This window comes from Schistocerca americana, chromosome 1 (assembly GCF_021461395.2).
Source record: "Schistocerca americana isolate TAMUIC-IGC-003095 chromosome 1, iqSchAmer2.1, whole genome shotgun sequence".
Classification (NCBI taxonomy): domain Eukaryota; kingdom Metazoa; phylum Arthropoda; class Insecta; order Orthoptera; family Acrididae; genus Schistocerca; species Schistocerca americana.
Genome location: NC_060119.1, coordinates 410642835 through 410657561, shown reverse-complemented (window position 1 = coordinate 410657561; position 14727 = coordinate 410642835). Strand labels below are relative to the sequence as shown.

The 14727-nt window shown below is 46.5% G+C and overlaps 1 protein-coding gene across 1 annotated transcript in view; it reads left to right on the top strand.

Moving 5' to 3' along the window:
• The window catches only part of LOC124554857 (fap1 adhesin), a 279948-nt gene that overhangs the window by 50589 nt on the left and 214632 nt on the right, over positions 1–14727 (top strand). The window contains exon 2 of the mRNA XM_047128558.1: positions 12909–12990. The gene's annotated coding sequence lies outside the window, so the exon portion shown is untranslated. The remainder of the gene's footprint in view (positions 1–12908; positions 12991–14727) is intronic.

Below are 14727 nucleotides of genomic sequence, written 5' to 3'. Positions count from 1 at the left end.
ATGGTTATTTTTTTCTTAGTGGAAGGTTTTTCCATTCCTGTTCTTTCTTACTCAGCGTTCTACTTGTAAGATTCTAGAACCCCTCGTCAGCATCGAGGTCCACCATTTGCACGCTGTTTTGGTAATTTCTCATGGCTGGACTTTTGCGGATCTGTATACGTAAACATATAAATACAGTGAGTGTTGTTTCGGTCAGGGGGGAAGAGGTCATGCCATCCCTCCTCCCATACAACAGTTCCGCCAAAGCGTTTATATGCTGCAGAGCGCTGACTGCTGACGTAAAGCGACAGCGCGCCGCCCGGATCGCGGAAGCGATCCGTGACAAGTGGATTATGCAGCGCTAATGGCCCGCGTCAAGCCTCCCGCTGCCAATTTCCGCATATGCCGCACGGCGTTACCTGACCTCCTCTCGTCAACTGCTTACGAAGCTCAGGCGAAGCTACGTTCAGACTAGGAACTTCACTATTTTCTGTTTATGCGCCCAATAAACGACCACCTCCATTGTTTAGCGACTATTGGAGGAGCCAGGTTCGATCTCCATTAGGGAGGGATAAGTGGGTGTATCAAGTATTTTAGTGAATATTTTTTCCTGTAAACTGTGCTGCACAGCTCCGATGCATTTAACGAACGGCATCCCGAAATCACCAATAGTTTTCTAATGCGTGTTTTATATACGGGCAGCCAGTGAATGTCAACCGATCTTCGTGACACGGATAGCATTATGTTATGTTCAAGGGAAATTCCTTAACGTGAAGTTCATAATTACTATCAAGACGCTTCCTGTTACTCTTGTGGAGAGCATAGAGCTTCGACGATGTTCCGCCAGTGCACTCGATCTCGGGCGAGGGTCTTCAACTCCGCGAACGTCTTCGTCTCGTTCTTGGACTGTTCGTGCACTGCCCTCCTCTATGATGTCTTTGGCTCTCTTCGTTTCCTTTCACCCTTAAGTTCCAGCATCCTGGCATTTTCGGAGGGTGTGTCCGATCCAGCTTCACTTCCTTCTCGATGTGGACAGTGATAAGTTATTCTCTCGGTCGATTACAAAGGTCTTCGTTAGGTATCACGTTTACCCAAAAGATTTTAAGAATTTTCCTGACAAATCTATTGAGGAAGACTTGCAAACTTTTCGTGATTGTAGGGGTATAGCAGCACTGCTTTCACCGTTGTTCTAAACATTCATAGTTTAGATTTTCGGCTCTGAGCACTATGGGACTTAACATCTGTTGTCATCAGTCCCCTAGAACTTAGAACTACTTAAACCTAACGAACCTAAGAACATCACACACATCCATACCCGAGGCAGGATTCGAACCTGCGACCGTAGCGGTCGCGCGGTTCCGGACTGAGCGCCTAGAACCGCTAGACCACCGCGGGCGGCAGTTTAGATTTTATGGAAATCTCTCTTGCCCCTTATAATGGAAATATTTGGTTCAAGGTCCCATTCACTTTCGATCGATTTGCGTGATTCACTTTCAACCCAAAAATCTTGGCTTCATGTTGAAGAACCTGCAGTTTTCTTGCAGTGTCAACACGGTTCTGCGAGAGGGCTCGGACGTCGTCGACAAAATCAATATCTTCCAATCGCTCAGTTAGTCCCCCATTGCATCAATTTCTTCTTCTTCTTCTTCTTCTTCTTCTTCTGCAATCCCCATCACTTCATCCAGCTCCAGTAAAAAGATAGTCAGAGGTAAAACACTTTCTTGGTGAAATGCAGACTTAACTGTCAAGGATTCCTTGATGACCTCCAGACTTAATTGGGAACGGTTCTGTAATTTTACCGCCGGCCGATGTGGCTGTGCGGTTGTAGGAGCTTCACTCTGGAACCGCGCGACCGCTACGGTCGCAGGTTCGAATCCTGCCTCGGGCATGGATGTGTGTGATGTCCTTAGGTTAGTTAGGTTTAAGTAGTTCTAAGTTCTAGGGGACTGATGACCACAGATGTTAAGTCCCACAGTGCTCAGAGCCATTTGAACCATTTTTGTAATTTTACCCTAGTGGATGACTCGGTATTTCTCCATTAGATTTTTTTAAAGTGTAGTCGAAGGCGTTTCCGGAGTCTACAAAATGAATTTAAAAGACTAGTAAATCAGTTGCATCATCTATCGCTTATACACTGGCGAAAAACATAAAAATCGCAACACTAAGAAACCAGAAAGAACATCCAGGTTCTTGTAGCCCTATTGCACGTTATCGTTCGAACTTAGTGAGGTCGTCGATAATGGCGTCTTAGTCGCCTTAAAAACATTCTTGAGTAACATCAACTCACAACGTCAAATCTCAACGGTAGCTAACGCTCTTTTGCGACTGACGTAAAATTTGAATAGACATCATCTTTCAGGTGTTGAAAGACGCCTACCAACTTTCGCTTATGTCGCACAACTCGCTCGTGGTTTTGCCATTTTTTTCCGATCAGTGTACATACATCCATAATCTCAAACGGCAAAATGGCGAAGCCCATCTGCGCCGTTTTATTTTGTCTCATGTAACGGCGTGCTGCGGTAGTGTAGCGTGAGGGCTTAAATGTGTTCCAGGACTGCAGACATGTTGTTGTTGTTGTGGTCTTCAGTCCTGAGACTGGTTTGATGCAGCTCTCCATGCTACTCTATGCTGTGTAAGCTTCTTCATCGCCCAGTACCTACTGCAGCCTACATCCTTCTAAATCTGCTTAGTGTATTCATCTCTTGGTCTCCCTCTACGATTTTTACCCTCCACGGTGCCCTCCAATGCTAAATTTGTGATCCCTTGATGCCTCAAAACATGTCCTACCAACCGATCCCTTCTTCTAGCCAAGTTGTGCCACAAACTTCTCCCCAATCCTATTCAATACCTCCTCATTAGTTACGTGATCTACCCATCTTATCTTCAGCATTCTTCTGTAGCACCACATTTCGAAAGCTTCTATTCTCCTCTGCAGACATATACTTGCGTAAACGCAAAAAATTTGATTACGTGACTTCATTTTCTCGAGACGATAGTTAAAGATTTTACGACTACCCCTATAATTACCTCGTCGTTGACAAGGATGAAATCCAGCCATCCTCCCCTCGGACGCGCAGCCCGGCGGCTGGCACGTCTAGACCTCCGCATCGGTGGCGGGCAGTAAATCGTGCGCCAGCAGCCGGCAGCCGGCGCGCAGTGCTTCCCCGGCCGGCGGACAAAGAGCAGTGTTTACCGTGTGTCCCCGGGCTCAGACAGTCGGTCATCCCCGCTGGCGGCCACCACGCCCAGGCCAGACCGTATCTGGGCGCGCGCCCGCCCTTTGTTCCACTCGGTGTCTCGCCCCGCCAGACAAAGGGCTGCACCAGCCCTCCGCCCACGCAGACCGGCCTGGCCCGCACCCTTGCTAGACCTCTTTTGTCAGGCGTCACCACCAGATGGCAGCGCCTCGCGGTTTCCTCGGAAAGCACCTTTTTTTGTGTCTCGTTCCCGAGTTCCCGCTAGCCTCAGCACCGTGAAAAGCAATTGGCGAAATTCTCCGCCGTCAGATCCACAAAGGCGAGGTCCTTTGTCGTCCAAGATTTCTCCACTTGACACCTCCTCAACTCCAGGGGCGTGGCGCACTCGTAATTTCCTGAAAATCACGGGAAGCATACATCAGCAGACAACGGCATTGTAGAGATAAAGTAGGAAGTTCCCATATCCCTATTAAACACTTCAGCAGTATGGTATGTACGATAGGCAATAATGTCTCTATCGTAAAAAACTTCAAGTCCTTCAACTTTAGACACTTTGTCTCCTGGGTAACGAATAATAGCTACAGTCACCCATCCATTGCCAGCTATGCTCTGATCATTATTTTGTAGAGTGAAATTTAACACTCCTCCACAAAACACAGAAGGGCCATCCAAAAACACCTGCGCATTAGTGCTATTGACTTTCATATTAATGTTATCAATAGCTTTATAAACTGCCTGTCGTGTGCTCCTCCTCCTCATGTAGTAGCGCGGCATCTCTGTGTATACGTGGTGTTGCTCGTGCGGCTGCTCGGCGACTGACGCCTTGTGAAAAACATTGCTCGTGCAGCTGCGTTATCAAAACCACAACTTCCTGTGGGAGGAGGAGGCGCACACGACAGACAGTTTATAAAGCTGTTGATAAGATTAATATGAAAGTCAATAGCACTAATGCGTAAGTTTTTTTGGATGGCCCTTCTGTGTTTTGTGGAGGAGTGTTAAATTTCACTCTACAAAATAATGATCAGAGCAGAGCTGGCAATGGATGGGTGACTGTAGCTATTGTTCGTTACCCAGGAGACCAAGTGTCTAAAGTTGAAGGACTTGAAGTTTTTTACGATAGAGACATTATTGCCTATCGTACATACCATACTGCTGAAGTGTTTAAGAGGGATATGGGAACTTCCTATTTTATCTCTTCAATGCCTCTTGTTCTGAGGACTATAATCGCCGTAAAGTTGGTGAATATGAATCAGTATGTGTCTGGGCTAAAGGCTCAGGTAATTGTAGCGATGTTCAAATTGTGATTTGACTGATTATTACAGAAATTAATAAAGTTCCACTCCTGTCCTTGTTTCTTTTTTAAAAAAATACAATCACTCTTTCGCACTGTGAGATGTACTCTGCGTGAGGCTTAATGTTTCACGGACAGCGTCGTGGAGACGTACCAGTAGCTCAGTGGCCGTACGTCTAGAACCATTGGGCATTCCCCCGGAGTGATTTAAGAAAACCACAGAAGTGACAAAAGTAGGATATTCCTCCGAAATAAGAGTTCAGCGTCTTAACCGGTGTATCATTTCGTTAAGTACGTTCTCAACCGACACAGCCAATAAGTACGCGTCGGCCTCGGCGGACGAGCGGTTCTAGGCGCTCAGTCCGGAACCGCGCGACTGCTACGATCGCAGGTTCGAATCCTGCCTCGGGCATGGCTGTGTGTGATGTCCTTAGGTTAGTTAGGTTTAAGTAGTTCTGAGTTCCACAGGACTGATGACCTCAGATGTTAACTCCCATAGTGCTCAGAACCATTTGAACCAATTCAGTCTGCTTTAGGCGGTGGCGCGGCATGGACCTGCTGTCCCGGCCGCGGGCGCGCGTGGACGAGGAAGTGTTTACACCGCCGGTACTCGCGCGTGTTGTTGTCTGACTCGATCGTCATGGCGCACAATTTTCGGAAGACTACGCTCCAATTTACGTTCGACAACGAATTTGTCAGACCCAAAGCTTTCGAAATAGAGCGTTTTTTGAGGGAAGAAGTTCGTTTACCTGCTGCAGACATAATTTGGAATACACCTGTCCATTGTAAGCAGTACAATGTACGTAAAGATGACCGATGAAGCTGCGTGTGAAAGAACTCTCTCCGCTGCTCAAAGAAGATTATATTTCGACACTCTGATGGCCATATCAGCGATGTAACAATAGCTCCTTCAGGACTGGGTGTGAGGGTCATTCGGATCTTTGAATTGCCGTTTGAGGTGCCAGAATCTATGGTTACTGAATCGCTGTGACCATATGGAACGGTACTTAGTCATACGCCTGAACGCTGGGCAAGTTTTAGTACCTATCCTGTGCTAAACGGCGTGCGACAGGTGCGGATCGTCCTTTACTAAACATATCCCGTCTTATTTTTTATAATTGGCGGATGTCGAGCTATTGTGATCTACGATGGCCAGCCACGCACCTGTTCTGGCTGTGGTGGAGAAGTACATATCCGCTCGGAATGCATACAACGCCGCGTCGTGCAACTGCCACGTGGAGAAGCGTCACTGCGAGAAGTTCCTACGCAACTGCCGATGACGTACGTGTCGGTGGCTCGCCTGGAGGTGTTGGCCAGTTCGGAGCGTGACAAGGACGTGTTTATGCAAGAGCAGACCGAGTTACGGAAGCATGGAGGTGACTCGGAGAATGTCCCTACACCCACGTCACGTCAGTTGAGGGAGGAACCTTCCGAAAACTCACATGAAGCACGCGGCGTGGAAGTAGAGGTCGAGACAGTGGCGCCGGCAACGGACCAACGAACGATCGACGAACACAGTGAGGCAGCAGAGGGCAGGGCACGCAAACAGCGATCGCCGAAGCGTCGCAAAAAGCGTCGCCATAGCTCGGGTGACACGTCCCTCCCTAGCCTAGGGGACGCGGAAGATATCCTAGCCGAAGAACTGTTTGACACAGAACACGTGCCTTTAGAGGACGCTGACAGGATTCCGTCAGATGGTGACCGGATGTCCTGCCTTTCAGATGGTCCCTCTTCATTGACACCGACTGACCCAGCGCTGCCGACGAAGGAGTCAGGGATACCATTGTCCCAGCAGCCACGTCGAAATACATCAGAGGACGTTTCTCGGATGGATGACCACTGCGACTGGGCGGAACCAGTCGAAGACATACAGGAATTGCCACCCCCTAATGATGACCACTCACCTACAGGATGCACACCACGGAACGACAACAAAGGAGGGCAGCCCGTTGGAGGGCACCCCTCTGAGCACGAATAGTGGACTAAAGCCCTTGGAGTTCTCAATGACATGACACGAGCATGACAACGACAATGAACCAAGCATATAAGATGGGCACAGTGAACATTAACACCGCACGTTCGCTTGCAAAGATGCAACTTCTCCGGGACATGATTTACCCCACTGACGTTGATATTCTGCTGATGCAGGAAACCTGGAATGCTGCTTTTCCCGACGTGCATGGATACAACACTTACCTAGCGCCGACTCCAGATGGAGGACGAGGCACAGCGATATTAGTCCGGGAAGGGATTCCGATGTGTGACCTCGATTACCTTCCTTCGGCTCGGGGTTTGGCTATGACCGTGAACGGCATTCGTATCGTCAATATCTATGCACCCTCCGGATCTGACAATCGACAGGCGCGTGCACGATTCTACTCGGAGGAGATTGCCCCCCTATTCCATGGGAGGTATGACCACATCTTGGTAGGGGGTGTACTCACACCGAAGGATCAAACTCCTAATTTCAGCTCCTGCCACGCATTGAACACGATCTGCCGGGACATGGCCCTTATGGACACGTGGGAAAAGATCCATGGGCAGCGAGAGGGCTACACGTATTTTACTAGCCACTCGGCGAGCAGGCTGGATCGGATTTATGTTTCTGACGGATTAAGAGATCACGTGTTGGCTGCTGAACGTTGGCCCACAGCTTTTACGGATCACCTTGCATATTTATGCACGTTAACCCTCCCACGGCAGAGGGTTTGGCGGAGTCGTAGTTCCTGGAAACTTAATTCATCCTTATTGATGGATCTCGAATGTCGCCAGCGGATCGAAGAAACATGGCAGACTTGCACTCGCCGTCTGCCGATGCACCGTACGGTTCTTTCGTGGTGGCTGCATTGTGCAAAACCGGCGATACGAAGAGCCGTCATCACGTATGGCAAGGAAAAAGCGAAATGGCTCCGAGATACACTTGATTATTAATACATGGTGCTCCGCGACCTGTCCTCCAGGGCCCCATCGCCCGAGCTTCAAGCGGAAGTCCATCGCATTCAGGCCTGCATTTTATCGATCACGAGACGTCGACTGGAGGGACTTTCGATCCGTGCTCGGTGCTTGGACATCGTCGATGGAGAACGTATTGGCATGCATCATGTGTCCAAGGGACATGCGCGTAATCGCCGATCCCTAATCACAGTCCTCCATGATGACGATGGTCGACCCTTGACGTCACAACAGGACATTGCTGCTGAGTTTCTGGAGCATTACCGCCTCCTTTTCACTGAGACGCCGACGGACGATCGGACAGGAGAAGAAATTTTGCGACAGAGCAATCGGAGGTGAATGGTGCGGATGCAGAGGCGCTATTGGAACCCCTAACGGAAGATGACATACGGGGCGCACTCGCGAAGGGTGCGGTGCATAAATCCCCTGGACCAGATGGGTTGACACTCGAATTTTACCGCGCATTTGCGGATTTAATGATCTCCCAGTTGGTATTGATGTATAATGAGTTATTGAGCCCTGACACGGACGTTCCGTCGCAGTTCATAGCGGGACTACTTATACCAATACCTAAATCGACAGCGAGTGTCAGCGCCCATCAATTTAGACCGCTCACGATGCTCAATACTGATTATAAGATCTTTGCGCGAATGTTGGCGGCAAGGCTCAAGACTGTAATATCCAAGACAATACCACCAGACCAGGCTTGTCTAGGGATTCGGAGCAACATACATTCTATCCTCGGCGAATACCGTGACGCAATTTCCCTGACGGAAGCTTGTCGCATGCGAGCGGCGTTCGTATCGGTAGATTTTGATCGTGCCTTTGACAGGATCAACCATGATTTCCTTGACTCGACCATGCGATGCATGGCGATACCACAGGATTTTATTACCGTCCTCATACGCCTCCTTCGCGGCGCTTCTTCGACGGTGAGAGTCAATGGCAGGGAGGTAGGAACGATTCCTGTTTACAGCTCAGTTAGGCAAGGATGTCCCTTGTCGATGATACTGTTTACAATAGCGCTCGAACCATTGATGCAGACTCTTAGACGGACTCTAACAGGCGTCCGACTCCGTGCGAGCTCCTTCACGTGTCGTGCATATGCCGACGACTTGATGATACTCGTCCGGTCGGAGAACGAAGTAAGTCAGGTGGTTACCCTTCTTACTACGTACGGAGTAGCTGCGGGAAGCAGGGTAAGCATGAATAAAACCAATATCATGCACATCGGTCGAGGGCTGGACGCTCTGCGCAGTCCGTTTACGACGGTGGACATCTTGCGATGCTTAGGTGTATTGTTCACCCGATCGCTACGGCAATCAGCGGCGGTGAGCTATCGACGACTCCTCCAGAACGTCCGACTGCACATACGCAACAATTCACTCCGAACGCACGACCTCCTCCAAAGGGTGGACTACACTAATGTTCACCTTGCCTCGCGACTGCCGCACCTGCACAGGTACTGCCAATGCCACATGGTATTGCTGACAGATTAATGGCGGCCTTTGGATACTATGTCACCCAAGGAATGTTGTTTAAAATCAAATACAAGACTTTAACTCTCCCACACCATTCTGGAGGACTTAACCTCACGGATGTGCGGAACAAGGCTCTAGCTCTATACCTGCGAGCGACGATACGTACTTGGAACCAACGGCAACACGTCATCACGTCGGCCATCCTGGATGTGCTTCTTCCCACGTCCTTTGAACCACCGGTGGCGGTAGGCACAATCTCGCCCTCTTTTACTCACGTCGCGCGATTTTTTGTTGATTTTAGTTATGTTCAGCTACAGATACCTTCCACAAGAATTCCCACTACCCGTGAGATATATCGATACTTGCGGCGTCATCATGGCAGCAATGTCGTCGAACTCAAATACCCAACACGAAACTGGCGACAGATTTGGCGACCTGTCCATACACCTCGCCTCACCACAGCAGCGCGATCGTCATGGTATACACTAATCAACCGCAAGACAGTCAACCGCCAACGATTGTACGACATTCGCATGGTAGATTCCCCGCTCTGCCTTATATGTGGCATGCAGGACACCGACGAACATTCCCTGCAGTGCGGTGAGGCAAAGTATGTCTGGCGGCTGACGCAAAGCATCATGGCCCTCCTCCGACGCACCGACGAATCAACGATCTCGACGGACGCTTTATTTTTCCCTGACGCTGTATTTTTCCCCTCACAAAAAACTTCGGCAATCCGATGGATTGGAGGACACGCATCGCACTACGTGCTCTCGCGGACCTTGATATCGGGCATGGACTATTGGCATTATCTACTATAACAACACGAAATCATCCGACGCCGCTCTAAATATAAAACGCATTTTGCGAACTTTCTAGGCAGCATGTTTCACAACCCCCCTAAGCGGTGGGGAGTCCCAGGTTTACGTTCTTTCGAGGGATAGGATGTACTCCCAGTGAAGTGACGAGGATGTCACTTCAGCCCTATATTTCTTTCCCTTCTTTTTTATATATGATTTTTCTTTTGGGACATTAAAATTAAATGAATAAATAAAACATTATTGTTACTAACAAAAAAAATATAAAAAAATAAAAAACAAAAAAAGAGGTCTTTGGTTCAAGTCCTCCCTTGAGTGAAAAATTTTTCTTTCTTTATCAAAAAAAAAAAGAAAAAAAAGATGGCAGAGCACTTGCCGCGAAAAAAAAAATAAAGAAATAAAGCGGTTCTAGGCGCTCAGTCCGGAACCGCGCGACTCCTACGGTCGCAGGTTCGAATCCTGCCTCGGGCATGGATGTGTGTGATGTCCTTAGGTTAGTTAGGTTTAAGTAGTTCTGAGTTCTACAGGAGTGATGACCTCAGATGTTAACTCCCATAGTGCTCAGAACCATTTGAACCAATAAAAAATTATGCCATTTTGGCTCTTGAATGATTTTTAACAATTAAAACAGATCGCCCTTGAGTACTCTCAAACTGAAAAAATCTATAGCGCTAATTTTCGTCTTCCTCTACGACATCGACGTCAGCAACTAAACGTATATGTGGTGACAGAGATTTAAAGTATGACGTTGCAAGTACACTACTAGTCCAGACACATAATTTACTTTCTCGTTAAGTGGCGTATCTGAAATTAGATTGATACGCTACACAACATTTGCTGAAATAACACATAGATGGAAAATTCTGTGTGAAGTGCGTGAGAAATAAAACTGTTTTGTGCATAACAAACGTATTCTACAACTCTTCGTTACGAAATGCAAGTGATAACACCTGTGAATATAGGCCATCATTACTTCATATTAGCTTGCTGTGAGTGTGTTGAATGGTATGCTCGAACATTATTACCTCACATTACGCTGAAGCCTCCGTCGCATCGTAAAATAAAGGTTCTGTCAAATTTTGCGCCGTTGGCTTGAGCTGAGCCACTGAGCTCGGTTTTCGGAATGGCAGAGAGGATCGTTGCCCTGCATACGAATGGCCTGTGAGCCGGCGGTGGCAGAAATTAAATTCCGCAATCGGGTCGAGAATGCATAAGGTGCCGGCACATAATCGGTCTTAATCGTCGCTCGGATAAACGGATTCGGCGCGGTTGTTCCGTGCGCGGAATAGTAATCCCGGCAGAAGCAGCGGTTTCTGCAATGCGCTTGTGCAACGCGTCCAGCCTCCGGTTTCGTCGCCTTCGCCCACTTTTGTGGCGTCCAAGCGGATGGAGAACCCACAAGGACAAACTGGCTGAGGAAATCGAGGCACGCTTCAAACGCGAATATTCAACTAAAATAAATCCCGCAGCAAGTGAATCAGACGTAATACAAAATAGTCCCCTTTATCATCAGTTTTTGTTTGTAAAGCTATAACAGCAACGGTGTTTTCAAGCTAAATGATCGGAATTCAGGTACGCCTATTATGGCAATGACTAATCTTTTTACTGCCCAAACACGTTTCCGTGCATTTGTATTAATTACTTTTATACAGATCTCATTCAATAGAACGTTATTTTCTGTAGGGCCTTCTTTACATTACGACGTAGCGATCCACAGTTCTTTGGGGGTTCTTCTCTTGCAGAAATCAGTGCAAAACACCGTACATACTTCCAGTAAGCTACACTGGTAAGTTTACTAAACACAATCTTTGTGCTCTTGCTGCGAAAGATATTAACGTTTAAAGATCAGGTGATTTGATATCTCGTCAAACACAATTTCGTTGCAGGTGGCAAGCTCCATGAAAACGTAAAGAAGGATCTACCAAACATTTCTAGAGGCTAACGATCATTGAAAGATCAACAGCAATTCAGCAAGCAGCAGGAACGGAAACTATGTTTTGTGAAGTTCTATACTTAATCTTGGAACTGTTGTTCATTAGAAACGTGTTTCGTATTTCTGTGACTACTTCTGCAAGGCAGAAACATGTGTATCACGAAAATCACGAGAAAAATTGTTGCAAATTGTACGATAATGGAAGCATAACTTTACAGGGAATAAAATCTGAATAAAAATATCCATTGACGATGGTGGAGAAAGCGCCGAAACATGTTTGGGCAAAAAGTAGATTAGTGGTATCGATAACAGGCAGACTAAAATTTCCGTTACTCCCCTTTATTCCTCGCTAAAGTGGCGCAATAAATTATGAATCTTCTGTTTGTAGAATATTATCTGATTAGGGTTGGGTTTGCATCCAATAATGCTATGTTCATTTAACTGCTATATTTTTAATCTGCAAGTACGCGTTTCGATCATCAGCTCGTCATCAGAAAACCATTCAGGTAGGACTAATATACCACTGTACTGTGCTTATAATCCAAATTTCGAGACTTCAGTTACACATGATGCTGTGTAAGACGTTGCTGACGTGTAGCTGCCGATAAATGTGATGCATTTTTGTCTTACTGCAGCTGTTTTGTAAGGGCTGTCCAGTGAAATATTATTAATGTAATATGAGTGGCGCTTTGGTAATACCATGACGTCTTAACAGCAAAGCGAAAATTTAAATTTTGTAATGACGTTTTTCAGAGGCAGCTACTAGTCACTAATTCTTTGTTAGCTTATTTAAATTACTTTAAAATCGCAACACAATTCGAGGTATGACCTCATGATCAGACAAACAATGATAACACAAAAACATTTAACATGAATATGCATTTCTGATAAACGGAACAATATACAATAACCGTCGAGATAGAAAACCAGTACACTGACATCTATGTGAATCGTGTGAAATATTGTTGTATTGGCATTTTTATCTGATGATATCACACCTCGCCTGTTTATACTTCCGCGCGTGTAGCCTAGTAAACATAACATGGAATACTACCAATTTGTGTATGATGTTGTACTGGTATCGGTAATAATAACTCAACATTCTTGTACAGTCAGGGGCACAGTAGATTTTTCTACATAATGAGAAGAGTGTTGCATACATGATCATTCACATTATTTTAACTGCTCATCGTTTGTTGAATTAGTTCCTTTACACTGCCCCATTTTCTAATTTGTGTTTATTTGTTCCATGTGCAGCGTGTCGTCTGCAGCCGGAGAACCTGCTTTGGCAGTCTGAATCGCTGACTGGCCGAAACAAGCCTGATTTCGAGAAGTAACTGTAAGTCCACATAATAAACTCACTGTAGTTTCATTAATATATGAGATAGTTTTACAAGAGAGCCGCCATTTACCCCACACAAAGGACTATAGCAGCCTAACCTCTCAATGCTCACTCTTTAGTGAAACGTTTTCGGATTCCAGTATTTCAGCTTGATTGCTCAATAGCGTTTGAGAACCAAGTTTGTTCAGATACTCCAGTGTTTAAAGGGGTCATAAAAATGGGAATTTTGACTAGTATTTAGGAATACCAGAGAAACAGCATGCATAAGTAGTGATAAATGTTACAATATATGCTTTTAATACCCAAAACAATGTAAATAACAGTATGTCCACGATACATGCAGTTATTTTATAAAACGAAGGCTCAGAAAAACTGTACCCTCAAAGATAAAAAAAAAAAAACAGTATTTTGTATCATTGAGTACGCTTGTTTTTAAGAATGAAAGAGGCGCATAAGAGTTTCAAAGGGGGCCTTAATTACTGTTAAAATATGTCTCCATTTGTTTGATTCATTACCTTCATACACGCCTCTGTGGATCAAGGGAGCGCCTTGCTCACAGTCAACGGCTCGCGCTGCTGCTTGAGGGACATACCTGCTGTGGTGGGCGACGTACTGGAGGCCTTCCTCACTCGTGGGTGCTCTCTACAGCAACTTGGATATACATCGGAACGCCATCATCGTGTTGTTGGTACGTCGCCACAAGTAGGGCGCGAAAACGCAGCAGCATACCGGCGCGAAAGTTATCGAACGCGACACTTTAAATAAGAAGTAAGACTTCCAGCATAAATTGCACGAAGCGAATTTTACAGTGAATGGCTGAACAATGTATGCAAATATGACTTCAGCCGATTTTACATGAAATAAACCTTTAGCTGAGCAGCTAAATTCGGAAAGCATAGTCTTGAGCGTAGCTCCAAGGACAAAAGTAACTGACAGAGAAGTCCTGTGCTATTGCCTGAGCAGGTATTTTCACTAGTAATTTGTTACTGATAACGGGCACTTCTTTAAGAAAAGTGGAGTCTCGTGGTCTAAATTCCCCTCGCAATTTCATTAAAAAGCATACTGGACGTGTGATAGTTCGAGCTGTCTTTTTCCATACAAAAACGGTTCCCCTGTAATGACATGATCCTACATGACGGATTCCACCCTGAACCAGGTTTTGTTTCAGTGTCCCAGCAGGTGACGGTTCTTCTGACTCACTCAAATGATTGTTTTCCATTATTTCCACTGAGATCAATTTTCTGTGACCCGGATTCGACCCCCGAGTTTTGATATGACAGGCCTACGTAGCCGAGGTCGTTAACGTATCCGGAGGTAGCCGGTTCGAATCCTGGTGGCTGAAGGAACTTTCAACGATGGTATTTGGCCGGAAACGAGAGATGTAGTGGTTTTACAGTCCCTGATCATCAGATTTTGTACTATTGGCCTGTGTTAAATGCCAATCGCTCCGTAGTGTCTCATTTATTGAGGGCGTCTGACATGGACGGTGACATGTCCGTCGAACGGGGACGTTAAGCTGGTGATTCATTTTCGCACCGTTCTCTAACTAATCGTAATAAAGAACATGACGCTAAGCACCATGTGCGCCAACAGCCACAAAATTGGGACACATACATTTACGACACAATGCATATACCTTCCGAATGAGAGGATCCACTGTGTGCATAGAAGGAGAACCCCGTACGAACAGGCCTAGGAAGGCCCAAGGTACCGGCCGACCGCCGTGTCAACCTC